The sequence below is a fragment of the Eschrichtius robustus genome, chromosome 16, assembly GCF_028021215.1.
Source record: "Eschrichtius robustus isolate mEscRob2 chromosome 16, mEscRob2.pri, whole genome shotgun sequence".
NCBI lineage: Eukaryota > Metazoa > Chordata > Mammalia > Artiodactyla > Eschrichtiidae > Eschrichtius > Eschrichtius robustus.
Window position 1 is genome coordinate 62,071,176 of NC_090839.1, and position 16,883 is coordinate 62,088,058.

Consider the following 16,883-nt stretch of genomic DNA (forward strand, 5'->3'; position numbering starts at 1 on the left):
TAACAATAATCACGAAGGTTTACTGAACGCTTACTATGGGCTCGACGTGATTCTAAGCGCTTTCTATCTATTAACTCATTTAATCTTCATAACCATTGAGGCGGCTTCTATTATTAGCTCCATCTTACAACCGAGCAGCTGGTCTTGCCAAAGCCATGTGACCAGGAAGGGGTGGAGCTGAGGTTTGAGCCCAGACCCCTGACTCTGGAGTCCGCGCTCCTATGCGGTTGCCTGTGTGGGGTATGCAGGAGCAGTGCTTGGGGAACGCCTGCCCAGGTTGTGTTTGGGGTAATCAACTTGCCCCGGTTTGCCTGGGACTTTCTTGGTTTTCAGACCAACAGTCCTGCATCCAGGGAACCCCCTCATTACTCTTGTTATGTCTCGAGTCTTTTTCAGTCTTTTCTGAGATTGCATCACTGTCTATGTCAGCAGCGTGAGCCAAGCATAGGCAACCAACCCAAACCTGCCAGGTCTGTGGCTCATGAGGAGTAAATAGACACAGATCCTAACTGTGTACATAACATCCAGAGACACTTGCCTAAAAATAGCCGTAAAGTGGCTGATCGCTGTCTATGTAACCCACAGTGACACTTGCCTTATCGGTATAAATAACAGTAAAGACATCCCATATCTCTATCTACAGCAGAGTAAAGCGTGTCATATCTGGATGTACAGAAATACCAAATCCTGGCATACTGGCACATATCCTGTGGAATAAGGAAACCCCATGGGCACATCTGAAATAACAGTGATGTTGTTGATGATGATGATGATGATAATAGTAATAATAATAGTGATGGTGACAGCTGCTCTTTATTTAGCATACCCTTTGGTCCAACATAGTACTAAGCACTTTACATGCGTTATCTTAATCAATCCACACAGTCCTTGTGGGGTAGTAGTATTATTAGCATCTCCATCTTACAGAGGAGGAAGCAGAGGCACAGAAAGGTTTTATCCCAAGATTCCAGTCCCCGGGTTATTCAGACACTAATCTAGGTTTTGCTGGAAGGGATGCTGTAGATGTCATTAAAGCCCCAAGTCAGTTAATTTCAGATATAAAGATTATCCAGGTGAGCGTAATCCAATCACATGAGCTCTTAAAAGCAGAGGGTTTTCTCTGGCTGGGAGCAGAAGGGAGCCAGAGGGATCGGAAGCATGAGACAGTATGACACGCTGTGCTCTCCTGAAGATGCAGAGTCTGTGTGGAGAGGAATGCAAGTGGCCTCTAGAAGCTGAGAGAGCTCCAAATTGACAACCAGCAAGGAATCAGGGACGTCAGTCCTACAACTGCAAAGAACTGAATTCTGTCAGTAACAGGAATAAGAGTGGAAGAGGATTCTGAGCTCCAGAGAAGAACACAGCGGTCAGCACGGTGATTTCAGTCTGAGCAGAGACTCCAGCCATGCCCAGCTGAACTCCACCTGTGGAACTGGGAGCGAACATGTGGGTGTTAGGCTGATAATTTGTGCAACAATAGGAGACAAATACAGATGGCATCTTAAAAGTGGAATCAAAAGTTAACTGAACTTAAAATCTTAGTTCTTTCAGCAAATATGTATTGCCCATCTAGCCCAGGCCTGCTCCAGGCTTTGGGGACACAGTAGGGAATGATGAAATCACAAAATCTCTGCCCCCTTGGAGCTGACATTCTTTGTGGGCATGTGTTAGGAGGAGGCAGATGATAACAAAAAATATGTAAAACATGTATATCCGGTGATTTGTGAATGCTATGGAAAAAGAGAAGGCAGGGAAGAGGGTTAGAGAGAGAGAGAGGGAGAGAGAAAGAGAGAAAGTGTGTGTATGTGTGTGGGAGGGGATGTGTGGCTAGGGACACATGCGGCATGTGACTAAAGACTTAAACGGAATGAACCGTACAGAAAGCTGGGAGAAGAGCATTCCAGGCGGAGGGAATAGCAAATGCAAAGGTCCTGAGGTGAGGACATACCTGGTGAGTCCAAGGAGATCTTAGGACAGAATAAGCAGGGGGAGAGTAGTAGGAATTGAGGTCAGAAAGGTAATGGCATCCGGATCCTGCAAAGCCCCCCAGATGGCCATATCAATTATATCCCCTCTCCACCATGTTTGAGGGAAACCCTATCTCCACCCGTCCACCCTTGCCAATACCTGTTAGGATCAAAAGCACATGGTTTGTCAATTGGATAGATGAATAGTGGTGTCTCCTCTTTCTAATTTGCATTTCTGGGTCACTGGTGAGGTTGGGAATCTTTCCTGATCTCTGCTGGCCATGCGTACCTCCTTTCCTTCCCCAGGACCACCCCCAGTTTGTGCATCTGTGTCTGTTATGAAGAAGAGAGTTTGGCATTTCTGTGTGTCTCTCATAGGGGTACGGGGTCCAGAGAGGCTGTGCCAGGCTTTCTATTCCATCACCTGTGGACAGACCCCCATTTATGCTCCAGCTGTAAATTCCCTCCTTTCCTCTCCCACAGAGGGCACCTAATCAGAATGCAATGAGTGAATCCGATGTTTCATAGGAATAACCTTGACTCTATTCGTACATACGTTTGCAACATTTGGCACTTTATTATTAGCAATAGATGACTTGGTAATATACCTCACGACTGCTTGCAATGCAGCATATCTTGGTTGAGAAATGCTGGCATAGCATGGGCAGAGGAGGGGTGCATGCATGTGTATGTGTTTAGATGTGCATATGTGTATGTGTGTGTGTGAATGTATGTATGCAGATTTGTGTGTGTGAGTGTGTGTGTTTGTGTGTGTATGTGCATGCCTATGTGTATGCAAGTTGTTTGTGTGTGTGCTTGTGTGTGTGTGAATGTGTGTATGTAGGTTTGTGTGTGTTCTGTTTGTGTGCATGTGTGTGTGTCTGTGTGTAGGTGTGTGAGTGTATGTGGTGTGTCTGTGTATATGTGTGTTTGTGTATATGTGTGTATGTGTTGTGTGTGAGTGTGTGTGAGTGTGTGCATGTGTGAGTGTGCGTGCAGTGAACGAGTTGGAGACAGAGCAGACCTTCGTTGCTCGCCCCTCAGAGCCACAGGGTTACTCTCAGGCACCAGCCACTCTACCTGCGTCACCCACCTGCATGGAGAGACTTTGCAGCCTTGGAAGTCGAATCCCCAGGACCCTGGTTTAGTGTCCTCAGGGTTTCCCTCTGCTGCCAGCTGGGCCCCTTCCTGGGAGGTCTTCCCAGAGGGCTCTCTTGGACCGGGACCCCCAAAAGGCCTTTGCCAGCCGCTGAGCACCTTGGCACACGGTCATGGCCATGTGAAGACAGAGGCAGAGACCGGGTGAGGCTTCTGCAGGTCAAGGATGGCAAGGTGGCCAGCAAACCAGAAGCCCTAGAGGATGGGACAGATTCCTCGTCACAGCCTCAGAAGGAACCAGCCCTGCCGACTCCTTGACCTTGGACTTCTGGCCTCCAGAACTGCGAAACAGTACATGTCTGTCGTTTAAACTATCCAGTTTGTGGTACTTTGTTATCACAGCCCTAGGAAGTGAATATGCAGAGAAATGCAAGCAGTTTGGAAGGGTGGAGTGTAGAGTTTGGGGTGAGGGCCTCTCAAGGACATGAAGAAAGAGCTAAGGGTCCTGCATTAGATTTAAAACATCAACTACCCAATCCCAGGAAGGGAGAGTTCTGAAGTGGGGGCCTCAGGGGCAGACCTGTGTTCAAATCCTGACTCTCCTGTGTGATCTTAGGCTGTTGACTTAACTTCTCTGAGCCTCAGAGCACCCATATTTCTTAAAAGCACCATGTTATCAATCAAGAATTGATTCCTAAGGCCCATCTTATGATGTAAAACGCTGTAACTGATCAGGGACATCACACAAAGTAGAACTCGATTGTATGTTTTAACAGACAATTGTTGAGGATGTAAAGCAAGGCACTTGTCAGGACTGCCTGCAGCATTAAAAAATAGGGCTCCACAGGCACACAGATTGGCAGCACTGCCTTCTTTTCCTGGTGACTCACTGTGTGGCCAGCAAAGTCATTCCGCGTTCTCCCTTCAGGGAGTTCTTGGAACTGCCTTCAAAATGAGGGTCACCCCTCTGGAAGGTATCGAGGTCATTTTGACATTCTTGTACGGGTTTGAAGGGCACAAACTTTTTGAATGGCAAGTGCCGGGGGTGTCATGGTTTCCATGGTGATGGGAGAAGCCAATGCCAGCCCTGAAGGTGGTGAGAGGTGGGCAGTAAATACCGGTTTGGTTTTTTTAACTTGGGGGGTGGGTCTTATTTGCAGGGAAAATTGTTTGAAAACTGTATAAGAGGGAGAGTGGACCAAAATGTGTGTGGGGTCATCATTCCAGGTGACGTGTGACGTGAGTTGAGGGTTCTTTTGTCCTCAGCAGCTTATGTAATGAGCCCTGATGTGTGTCTCTGTGTGTCTGTCTGTGTCTCTGAGTGTATGTGTGTGTCTCTGTGTCTTTGTGTATGTGTGTGTGTGTGTGTGTGTGTATTTCTACATGTCTCTGAGTGTATGGGTATGTGTTTGTATAGTGTGTACATGTGTGCATCTCTGTGCATGTATGTATGTGTATATGTATGTCTCTGTGTGTGCAGATGTGTCTGTGTATCTGTATGCATGTGTATATTATATGTACATATCTGTGTATGTGTGTATGCACATAGCTGTGTATATGTATATGTGTATGTGTCTATATGTACTTGTAATTGTGTATATGTGTGGATGTAATGTGCCTGTGTATCTGTGTGCCTCTCTCTGTGTGTATGTATATGTGTGCACGTATGTGGGTCTTTGTGTGTTTATGAATGTGCCTCCATGTACCTATACATGTATGTGTATGTTACACATGTATATAGAAGCTGTCACATGTGTGCATCCGCTTGCACGTGTCTGTGCATTTCTGTGTGTATGTACACGTGTATATATGTGTTTGTATTTGTGTATATGTGTATACGTATATGCCCTGTGAGGCAAATTTTGACTCCTTCTAAGAAAAAGCTTTCTGGCAAAGTGTCTCAGAGAAGAAGGGCTATGTCAAGACAGCGAGTCCCCCATCACTGGAGGAGATCAAGAAAAGGAGAGAGAGACCCAGGGATGGTGTATCATGTCACAACATGGAAAGTGACATGAACCCCACTGAAACTGGCAGTGGAGGAAATATACTGGTTCTTGCGGTCAAGAAGAATTCTCAGATAGTCCACAGAATTGAAGGAGGAGCTGCAGACACCATCCGTTCTGGAGGTTGGACCTGCTTCTCTGTGCTGGCTTCATTTTCTCCCACTGTTTGGTCCACATAATGGGGAGGATGGTGGCCATCAGTCCTGACTCCATATCCTCCCAGCTTAACAACCTTGACAGCAAGAGAATGCCTCAAGGGAGGACACTGATTGGCTCAGCTCGGGCTATATGCCCACCCCTAGAGAGCAGTCAGTGTGGGTGTGGCCAGGTCTGACCTGGGTCCTATGTCCACATCAATGGTTGAGAGTAGCTTCTGTTATAGAAGTAGGGAATGGAGGAGAAAATGCTGGGCTTCTGAACACCTTAGTTACTGTGGTTCACTATGGATGCTGTAGGAGGGATTCAATATGAAATGAGAAGATGGACCCCCCCACCTCTAAGGTACTTGGGCAAATAACAGAAATTCTTAAAACACTTGATAAAGGAATGTGTTAAGATTCATTCCAGCATCTCGGTTTTGTGATTTTAGTCCATCTTGTTGATACCTTGAAGCCAACTTGGCCACCAAGGATTGTTTTCTGAACAGCAGAGGTGCTGATCAGCCGGTGGTGCTATGTGTGGAGGACATCTGGGGGTGGCCTCTGGCTACTGGCCACCTCGCTCCCCACCTCTCAGATAGGCAGCCCTCAGAGAAGACATCTCAACGCTGCAGCACCGTGGGTAGTCATTTAAAATTAACCAGGTGGTTATCAAATCATTCTCGCTTATTCTAGTTATTCCTTGAGCCTGTCTGCTACCCCTGCCGTACCACCCCCCAAGAGCTTTAATGAGTCAGTTATGTGAGAACAAGATATAATGAGGGATAGTTGGGGGAGAAAGTGTCTATAGAGTTCCTTGGAGCTCTTGCATGAGATTATTAGAGTTAAAATAACCATTTAAGAAGTGGAGGAAACAGTAAAAATATTTTATCACGTTTACTGGGTAGGTTGCCTCTTGCCCAGTTCCACATCTGGAAGAAAATACTGCCTCATAGAATCCCAGGCTCTCTGCTCTCACCTCCACTCTGCACACCATGACCTGAGTAGTCTCATGAAAACACTCCTTGCTCAGAAATTTGTAATGCCTCTCTATTGCCCACAGCAGGATCCCAAGCCTAGGCTAAGTGTGCTGTTATTCTCCACTCCTACACCCAAGGCAGACATCACTAATCAATCACAGCAAGTCTCAAACTCCTTCTGTGTGTTGCTAGCCATCAACTGGGGTTGACCACAAAAGGAAACCGATGTGCCTTGCCAGGTCTCCAGTGTCAAGTGAGCTGGCAGCAGAGTGTGGACGAACCCAGGACTTTCAACTCTTGATCCATTGCTTTGTTTGGGTTCTGGGTTAACACACAGACTCTAGAATTCAAATCATGGCTCTGCTAGTTACCGGCTCTAGGATCTTGGCCAAGTCACTTAACTTTTCCAAGCCTCGATTTCCTCATCTGTAAAATGGGTGTAACTATATGCTTCCTCTTAGGGTTATTTCGAGGCATCAGTGAGGTGGTTCAAGTAAAGAAAGCTCTTAATAGTACACAGTAAACCTCCCAGGACACAGTGACTGCTGCTAACGGCCCCCCCCCACCCCCCCACCCAAATTTATATTCCTTTGCAGAAGCTGGAACCCAGGGGGATCTATGATCTCACACCTCTCATAGCCAGAACTGGTCTCCAGGTACTAGTTTTAAAAAGATACCGAACTTCCTGGGAACTGTACATCCCTCCTCCCTCCTGGGAGCCCAAATTCCAAGAAATGCAGCTAAAATTGGCCCTCGAACAGCTTTTGCAGAGCACGTCGCAGCTTTTTTTGGGTCTAGAGAGCCAGTTTCCATGATGAAAGTGGCACAGAAGGAGAGACCCAGCTAAAAACAGCCACCGCCCAGACTGGTGTTAATAAGATGCAGCCTCCCCTTGTCGCTTCGGGGGTTTGGACTCTTCGACTTCCGCAGCAGGTCTCCCCATCACCACTAGGTGGCAGCATCGCAACGCGCGGCGGGGACCGCGCCCCAGGACCGTAACAAAGAGCCGCTTCTGAAAACGATGCCCATGCAATACTCACCTGCCACAAAATTCTCCCCTAAATTATCCCCCTTTTATTTGGGGACATTTATTTATTTGCATTGCAGGAGATACTCCCTGGAGGTGTCTCTTCTAAGAGCTGAGTTCGTGCTTTAGAAGCAAAGCTGAAGAATCGTCTGAGCGCCGGTGTCCCAGCCCCCAGCCCACTGGACTTAGGACACTCCTTATGCCTTGGGTCCAGCGTCGTAATCGAAGAACTTCAAAACTAAAGTTTTGAATTTTCCGGGAGAGGTGACCTCGATTGGCGGAGAGTGCGCCAGCTTGGGACTCATGGTACTGCCCTGAGGGGCCGCTTGCTTCCCCCTCTGAGCTTGAGGGATGGAGTTTTGGCCCTGGAGTTTGCCTGCCTGTTCTCGTGTTGCTAAGTGTATGGCGGATGGGCCACTAGTGGAAACGCCTCCTGGCCCATAGTGAGGAGTAGGCGAGTCACAGATGTGAATTTCTTAGAGCAGTGCCTGCCGCATCACAAGGACTCCAATCTTTGCTGCTTTGGCTCCTTTCTCAGTATCTCCAGCATCTGGCACATAATAGCCACTCAACAAATTGTAACTTAAAGAGCCTCACTGCACTTTTTTGGGAGACAACGGTGGCAAGGGGGACGCTGGAACGATTTCCCAGGCTTCCTTTCTCAGAGTGTGGTCCTGGGCCGGCAGCATGGGTAACGTGGGTGCTTGTTAGAAATGCAGCGACTTGGCCCCCGTCCAAGCCACCAAACCAGAATCTTCCTTCACAGCATCTCCAGGGCTTTTGTGGCACATTGAAGTTGGAGGACATGGCTCTGCGGTACCTTTTTCCCCAGGGAGCCTGGGAGTCAGCCCCAGGAAGCTGGGATTCACCCCAGGGAGCTGGGATTCACCCCCAGCCCTGAGCAAGCTCCATCTCCCAGATTTGCATCTTGCAGCACAGCAGCCCTCAGCAAGGCCCTGTATTCTAACCTTTTCTTGAATGTCTTCTCCAGCTGCCTGCGTGCTCAGGTGTGACGGAGGCGACAAGCTGCTGTGGGTCCGGCTCTGCTCCACACGCTTCCCGAGCTCCCAGGTCCGGCTCCCCACCCGCCCGCAGATGGCGCCAGCTCCCCTGTCTCAGGCCACAGCATCCTCCCCATCACCCCAGGGACCCATCACCCCAGGGACCAGAAACACACTTAGCAACTCTCCTCTCGCCAACCCTCCCCTTAGCCCTGTGCATCGTCACCAAAGCGTATGTCCCCTGCCGGGCTTCCTCTGCAGTTGCTTGCTCTGGTTCTCTGTTGCTCAGCTCTCTTGGGAACCATCCCCACATCCCCTAACTGTCCCCCACCATCAGCCCTCTCCCCAGCTCCTGATCTCACCTCGCACACCTCTGCCAAGTTCCCGGCCTCGGCTGGCGTCACTCTGCTGTCCCAAGTCCTGCACCACCTCCTCACTGCTGAGTCAAGGCCTCCCTTCCTTTGCCTGGTGGCCAAGGCCTCCTGTGGCCTCTTCCCAACCTCCGACCCACCTTGGAGGCTGCGTCTCAGCTTCTTTCCCCTCGTCCTCACTCAGATCCGGTCACAGCCCGTGGGCCGCATCCACCCTCAGCCTGTCGCTGTGGATAAAGTTTGGTTGGCACAGAGGGATGTCCATTTGTCTACCGATTGTCCGTGGTGCTTTCCCGTTTTCACAAGGGCAGAATCGAGTCACTGCGACAGACACGGCACAGCCTGGAAAGCCTGAAATATTTACCATCTGGCCCTTTTCAGAGCATTGCCAGCCTCTGTTCTAGATCCAGCCCAAGGGCACGACAGGCTTCAGGCCCCTCGTGCACACTCCAGCCCCTTACAGCTCCCGGGCCCTCGCGCGTTTCTGCTGGTGGTGATCCTGCGGCGAAGCAGCCGAGTCCGGTGTTCCTTCAGTTTACGGAGGACCAGACAGGTGCCTGGCTTGCCGGGTGCTGGGACGAAGTCCTTGTCTCAGCTTAAGTGTGGTTGACCCAGGCTGTCATCAGAAGCACCTTGGAGCTTCAAAGTAACATCTCCAGGCCTCTTGTTTTCTTATTTTGATGTCTTGACAGCCTTGAGGCCAGGTGCCTGCCCTTAGCACTCAGCACCTGCTGGGCACACAGCGCAGGTCATTATAGCTCATGTGACCAAGGGAATGGATTTCTCTCTTCCCAGAGAATGGATTCCTCTCTCTGTTTCCGGTTTTCACCCTGGGGACTAGACTTCATCTCCCCCATGCTTCCAGCTGCTTGTGGAATCCCATTTTGGGCCAATGCTATATGTATCAGTGCTTCTCAAACTTTCACGTGTAGAGGAATCACCCGAAGATGTTGTTAGAACGCAGAGGCTGATTCTGTAGGTCTGGGATGGAGCCTGAGACTCTGCATTTCTGGGTAAGGCTGCCACTGCTGGTCCACGGGTCACACTTTGAGGATTGGTTCTCACCTCTCACTTCATCCTGCGATCACTTGGGGGCTTCTGAATGCTCATGTCTGGGCCTAACCCCAGACCAATCGAATCGATGTAGGGGGTGAGTTAGGACCCAGCCTTTCTGGGTGGTTTTAAATGTAGAGCCAGCATGAAACTTCGACCTAGAACCGCCAGCCTAGAACCATGAAGCTTCTTTCTGAACAACCTCCCCTTCACATCGCTGCCGTCGACAGCAGCAGTGCTCGGCGTTCTCAGCCCAGCGGCGTCCGCATCACCTGGGAACGTGCTAGAAAGGCAGGGTCTCAGGTTCTGCTCCAGAGCTGCTGAGTCAGAAACTCCGGGGTGGGGTCGGGCAGTCTGTTTTTTAATAAGCCCTCCAGGGAATCCGGAGGCCACTCAGGTTCGAGCACCAGTGTCCTAGAAATGTCTGACCTTGGGCCCACCCTCAGCTCCTAACTGGTCTTCCTGCTTCTGGCCACACACCCAATCCGATCCAGTCTTTATTCTGTAGTGATAGTGACTTTGCAGAAAGGTCAATTCGACTAGATCACTCATGTGCATAGAACATTCTAAGGCTCCCCACTGCCCTCAAACCCATGTCCGCCCACCTCCCACTGCAGGAACATGGAGCCACGGATGGTTTCCCCTTTCACATTGGGGGGTTCACAGGTGCTGAGTCTCGGAGGACAAAAGTCAAAGAAGGGGAGTCATTCTCTTTTCTGTTTCTCTCTTCTGTTGACCAAGGCACAGACTGAAATCAGGCCTTTTTATGATCTAAAGAGACTTTTGTGACCTTCTCTGTTAACCACAAAGTCCTGTTCTCCAGAACTCCCTGTTTCTTTGTTACTGGAAAGTGGGGCAAAAACTCTGGCTCCTTCGTCTTTTGATCACGTTACCCTTCAAGCTACTAGCAGAAGTTCTGGGGCCTAAGTGCAGGGGAAACCCGTCTCTATGATTAGCACCCCGGCGCCCTCTTCTCTCCCATTAGCTCCAGTGGTTCGCAACCTTGTTTGCTCACTGGAATCACCTGGGCGTTTATAAAGATACTGATGTCTGGGTCCCCTGCCCAGAGATTCTGTTTTAATTGGTTTTGGGGGCAGCCTGGGTACTGGGGTTTTAAAAGCAGCCCACCCCCATCCCTGAAGATCCCAAGGAACAGCTAAGGTTGAGAACTTCTGAATTTGGCGAGAGATCTGTTCTTTGAGTCCCGAAAGCCTATTTAATAAGGGACAGAAGAATTGTTTCCTCTGCTTGAGGAATTATGTGTCTCTGGGTCCAAGTGTCTGAGCCCCAGCGCTGATGCCAATTTGACACAAGGCCGTGGGCGTCTGCATCCTGGAGGCATTCACTCAAGCCCACCCAAAGGGATGGGGGTTGGATCTAACAGTAATTGCATCCCACACACATTCACTCTTTAAATCGTACCTGACCATGTAGGTATTATTATCTTGACATCACAGACTAGTAAACTGGGGTTTGGAAAGCTTTTTTAAAAGCTACCTTTCATCAAGAACTTTAAACTGTGCTAAGTGCTTTACATCCATTTCCTTATTAAATTATCAACTGAGAGACAGAGATCTTCTTCATCAGTGAAGAAGTCCAGGCTCAGAGAAGCAGAGTTACATGACAAAGGTCACACAGCTCTTAGAGGCAAATAAACTTGGATTTGAGATCCCTTTTTAAAATAACCCCAAACTCTGGTTTCCCAGCCCTCTCTCTCCTTCATCTGCAACATTAAGCAAACATTAAAAAAAAAAAACCCAAAACCCCCCAAACAACCAAACCTGTTAAGGTGAACACAAGGAATCTGCAACTTAGTGTCACATCATCTATATGCAAATTTCACCTTACCGGTTTCAGCTATCAGGAGAGAGTCTAATCCTCATTTGAGGACACGTGCAAAGTTGTGTTAGTAAAAATTACTTTGTGTAATGAACTCTTAGATCAATTCTCATTGAAATGAGCTGGAATTAGATTTTTGCTCTTCCCATATGTAATGCTTTCAATTCGATGACGAATTACCAGAGTCAGCAGCTATCTGCCATCTCAATGCCATGCATGGCTAGTTACAGCTTTCTTGTTTGCCGGTCCTTTGCAGAGGCAAAGCAGACTTACTGGAGTGAGTTTTTTAATTTATCAGGGCTGTTTGATAGAGGCTTTTTTCTTTTTTCAGGGGGAATTTGCCATTTTAACATTTAGATTCATTTGTTTTCAAAATCTCTTGTGGGTCACTGTGTGAATATTAATGACGATATGCACATATTATTTGCGTGACTTAGGGCAAGCCGTGTCACCTCCCTGGGTTTTCCGTTTCCTCATCTTTGAAATGAGAGAATTGACTCAGGTTGCTGTTTGCTCAAATTCCGTAGATCTGAAGGTGTTAAGAAAAAAAATTAGAGAAATATTGGGTTCCACGAAGTCAGGATTTCTGCCTTTCCAATGGGAACTGCTCCTTTATTCTGTGTGTTTCTGCCCCAGCCCATAAAGTAAGGACTCATCCTAACACACCTGCCCTCTCAAGCAAGTGGGGAAGCAGCTTTGACCCCGAGCTGCCTCTTTCTCAAGGGAAGAAGAATGAGTCATAACCAGGGAGATGAGGAAGGCTTGTCATTCCTTGGACCTTTTGCACAGGCTGGGGACACAGAATCCAAGGGCTGCCCTGGACACCCAAGGTCATTTCTTCCTGCAACCAGCAAAGGTGGAAGAAGCACTGCATTGTATATTGTAAAGTTATTTGATGAAGTGCCTGTATTCTTTGCGTTGTGTCATCCTGGTGAAGTGAATGTTTTACCATTCTGGGGTCACCCTCTCTATCCCTAATCGGTCTTTTTTTGACTTACAGATCATTTTGTCTGGTACTAAATAATATGGCCACTCCACCTTTATTTTGCTAGTATTTGCCTGATGTATCTTTGTGGACCATCCCTTTACTTCCAATCTTTCTATGTTTTTATGTTTTAGCTTTTTTTTTTTTTTTTTTTTTTTGGAGCAGATAGGCGGATTTTTCCCCAGTCCAATCTGATAATCTTGTTAATTGGGATGGTTATTCCATTTACATTCATTGTGAATATTAATATAATTGGACTTGTTTCTCTCATTTTAACTTCTTTGAATTCTATTTGTCCTGTTTCATATATATATACTTTTATATTATATTATATATAATATATAATTTATATGTTAATATAAAATATATTTATATAAATACGTTATACATTTTAATAATAATTATTATATATTATATTACATATTATAATTATAATATCGCATATAATTATAATATGCAATATTATAATTGAAATATTTATAATGTTTTCTTTTCTGGTCTGAAAAAACTACGATTTTTTTCATCTTACTTTTTTTCTCTCTCTTGGGATGAAAGTTATAGCCTCTGTTTTTACTCTTTAAACAGTTAACTTTGAAACTTACTATGCACGTGAAACGTCCTAATCTTAAGGTGGATACCTTGACTGTCGCCACCTCCCTGCTCTGCCTGAACGTACAAAGATGATGCAGTATTTTAACCGGAGTCATTTCCCTGCTAACTTACATGCTCTCGTGGCTCAGGATTTTAGTTCAGTCTTTTCATTAAACCTACCCGTTAGGCAGTTATTTTCACTTTATGAAAACGACTCTCCAGACTTACCCAGGTGTTATCTCCCGCCCCACTGTGCCATTTCTTTTTCTGTCTCAGACCTTCTTACCCCGGGTCATTTTCATTCTTCCTGAACGATATCCTTTAGAAGTTCTTTTAGTTCGTGTACTGGTGGTTCAAGCTTTTAGCTTTTGTTCTTCTGAAAGATGTCCTATTTTGCATTTGTTCTTGAGATATAGTTAAGTATGTCCCTATAGACTGAATGTTTGTGTTCTCCCCAAATTCTTATTTTGAAACTCAGTCCCCAGTGGGAGAGTGTTAGGAGGTGGGGCCTTTGGGAGGTGATTAGGTCATGAGGGAAGAGCCCCCAAGAATGGGATTAGTGCCCTTATAAAGGAGGCCCCAGAGAGAGCCCCCTCAGCCTTTCTGTCATGTGAGGACACAGCAGGAAGATGAACAAGGAAGTTGTATTTATATTTCTAGGATATCTTCCATTTACACTGGACATTAGCCCAACAATTCCTGCTAGCCCTTGTGAGACAGTAACTCACAGTTAAATACTGACTATCATAAGGGTAAATGTGTGAGGGAGGAAATGGATACGGCTGAGGGGCTGAGGCTCTGGATGACCGCAGAACTGGACTGGTGGAAGATGGGAGGCTGTGGGGAGAGCAAAGGGCCAGGAGTGCCCTCGGCTATATTCATGGAACATTCGCAAGTGTGTTGCGCTGAGGTGGGTTGGGGAATCCTGTTTTCCAGCAGCCTCAGAACTTCACCAGGAGGCTGGGAATGTGGAGAGAGGATGATTTGTTTTCTGAGTTTCCCATATGGCTGGAACTGTTCTACATGCCGTGGAGGCACACTCCCTTCTCTCCTGGAGCTGACATTCTATCGGAGGAGATGACAATTTAAAGGAATTAAATAAATAAAAAAAGATAATTTTAGATGGTTGTAGGGTCAGTGGAGCAGAGTGCGGCAGCAAGAGGGATGGTTCGATGGATGATAAAGAGAGGCATCTCGGATGTGGGGTTTTGAGCCGGAACCTGCAGGAGGTGGGTGCTTGGCTTTGCAGAGAGCGAGGAAAGGGTGGTCCTGGCAGACAGAGCAGTGAAGGTAAGACGAGGAGGTGAGGGTGAAGGCCCTGAGGTGGGAGGAGTACTCACAACCAAGTGTCAGGAGGAGGCCCTAGTGTTCGGTGCTATATTAGTTACCTCTTACTTAGTAACAAATTATCACAATCTTGGCCATTTAAAACAGCCCCGGCTTATTATCTGGTAGAGGGTCAGAGGGTCAGGCGTTTGATCACAGCTTAGCCAGGTTCCCTGCTCAGGGTCTCACCAGGCTGCATTCAGATGGCATTTTTGTCTCAAGGCTCAATTGGGGAAGGATCTGTTTCCAACCTCATTCAGGCTGTTGGTGGCATCTGTTTCCTTAAGGATACGTAACTGAGGACCCTGGCTTTTTGCTGGCTGTTGGCTGGAGGTGACTCTCGGGTCCCAGAGTCTGAAGTTCCTAGAGTGCCCCTGCAGCCCTTTGCCGTATGGGCTTCCTCAACACGACTGTCTACATCGTCAAGCCAGCAAGTAGGACCTCTCAGCTCGGGGAGATCCCAGTCCTTCTTGTAAGGGCTTTCACCTGATTAAGCCAGGCCCACCGATGGTGATCTCCCTTTTGAGGAAGTCAGAGTCAACTGATTTGGGACCTTAATTACACCTACAAAATCTCTTCACTGTTGCCCTATTCTACTGGCCAAGGCAAGTCCCACCCATCCTCAAAGGGAGGCAGTTGTAGTGGCTGTGAGTATCAGGGGGCCCCACTGCAGAATTCTGCCCACTGCAGGCATATTGTGAGTAAGAATGGGAGCCGTATGGCAAGTGCTGCTGGTTGCCTGCTCAATATTTAATACCCCCTTTCTTCTTTATCAATAAAACTCTGATTTTGTTCGGAAGGCAAGGGGCACATCTAAGCAGACTTGGCTTCCCAGGCCCCCTAGAGGCTACCATTGTGATGTGGCATAGTTCTGGCCAATGACTTGTAAGTTGCAATCTAAAGAGAAGTTATTATTTTCCTGATAAAAAGGGACAGACCGAACTGACATGTGCCTTTTCTCCTTTGCTTCTTTTCCTTCTTTCTTCCTGGAACTTGGACACGAAGCCTGGAGGTGGAGCAGCCATCTTATGACCAAGAGGCTTCTTATTTTCTGAGGATGGCTGAGCAGGAAGGTAGAAAGATCCTGGGATTCCAAGGGGATTTTGGAGCTTCTTTGGACCACTCTTGGACTTCTTGTCATGTGAGAAAAATATGCCCCTGTTTGGTTATGCAAATATATTTAAGTTTCTATTACATGTAGCCAAATGTAATCCTAACATACAACGACAATATAAGGCAAAATCAGGTTGGACACATTGCAGAGTGTTGGTTTTATTACACTTAAATGGGAAGATGTTGAAGGCTTTTAATCAGATGGGTGCCTGGATTCATTTATGTCTTGGAAAAATCTGGCTCCTTAGCAAAGAATGAGCTGTGCGATGGGGTATGTGTGCAAGGTTGAAAGTGGAGGCTCAGAGAAGGTGAGTAAGTCACCCAAGGTAACACAGCGAGAGAAGGACAGAAATGGGATCCAGACTGCATGTTTGTCTGACTTTGGCTGTTGTCTCTGATTTTAATCAAGGGCTTTGTCTCCCTGCTGTTGCTGGAGGAGCCCAAAGCTGCCTCTTCTCTCGATTTATCTCTGCAGTCCCATTCTCTGAAAAACCTCATGATTTTCACAGTCATAAAAGAAAAATTCATTGTGGGTCTGGAAATTTTTCCAGATCAATCTGGGCCAACCTAATTAAAGCTAATGAAAGAAAGATGTGTATGTAAATGTGTGTGTGTGTGTGTGTGTGTGTGTGTGAACTTTCCTTTCAGTTATGATTTGCTTACAATTTCTTTTAAGTCCCTGTTGACGAATGCCCACCTGATACTAAATTGCTAAAGGTTGGAAGTATAAATGATTTCAGCATTATAATCAGAACTCTAATCAGCTCCAACTGATGCTGAATGCTAAATGAGCTTGAAATAGGGCAACTCCCTCGGACATGGTATTGAATTTCATCCAGGGATGTCCAAGGAAATCACTCAAAGTTTGACATGTTGAAGTGGTGTAGTGGCAAAGTGCCACTATTCACTATTGTATTGTGACGGAGGAGGTCGGGGCTCCGGCTCCCAGTCCTGATTCATGAGGTGACCACGGGGCAGTCACTTTCCCTCTCTGGTCCTCTGTATTCCCATCTTCCAAGTGGTGCTCTCTTGCCAGAGCAAAGGTTTTCAATCTGTGTTCCCCAGAGTCCTGGGGTTTCAGGGCTGCTCCTGAGAAACGGGTTTGCCTCTATGGGTCAGTTGAGTCTGGAACTGAAAGCTGGTTAGAGGACAAGGAGTTTCAGAGGTAGAACCCACAACCTTGTCCCTGAGAGAGCTCACTTTCCATCGTGGCGCCACTGTTTTGTTCCAGAGGAGGGCACAGGTGAGGAGAACCAAGCTCTGTAATTCATGGAGAAAAACATCTGCTCTAATTAGACCCGTCATGGGTGAGCAGGTGGCCCCTCTCCAGCCTTCCCGGGGGGCTGGAAGCTAGCCATTTGCTCACATCCCATGAACAAAGAACCCTTTGCC

At 47.3% G+C, this 16,883-nt stretch overlaps 1 long non-coding RNA gene across 1 annotated transcript in view; it reads left to right on the plus strand.

Moving 5' to 3' along the window:
• LOC137750546 (uncharacterized) overlaps positions 1-15,528 on the plus strand; it is an 85,221-nt gene extending 69,693 nt beyond the window's left edge. Inside the window, exon 3 of the long non-coding RNA XR_011070477.1 lies at positions 15,384-15,528. This is a non-coding gene — a long non-coding RNA (uncharacterized lncRNA). The remainder of the gene's footprint in view (positions 1-15,383) is intronic.
• Positions 15,529-16,883: the final 1,355 nt, after the last annotated feature.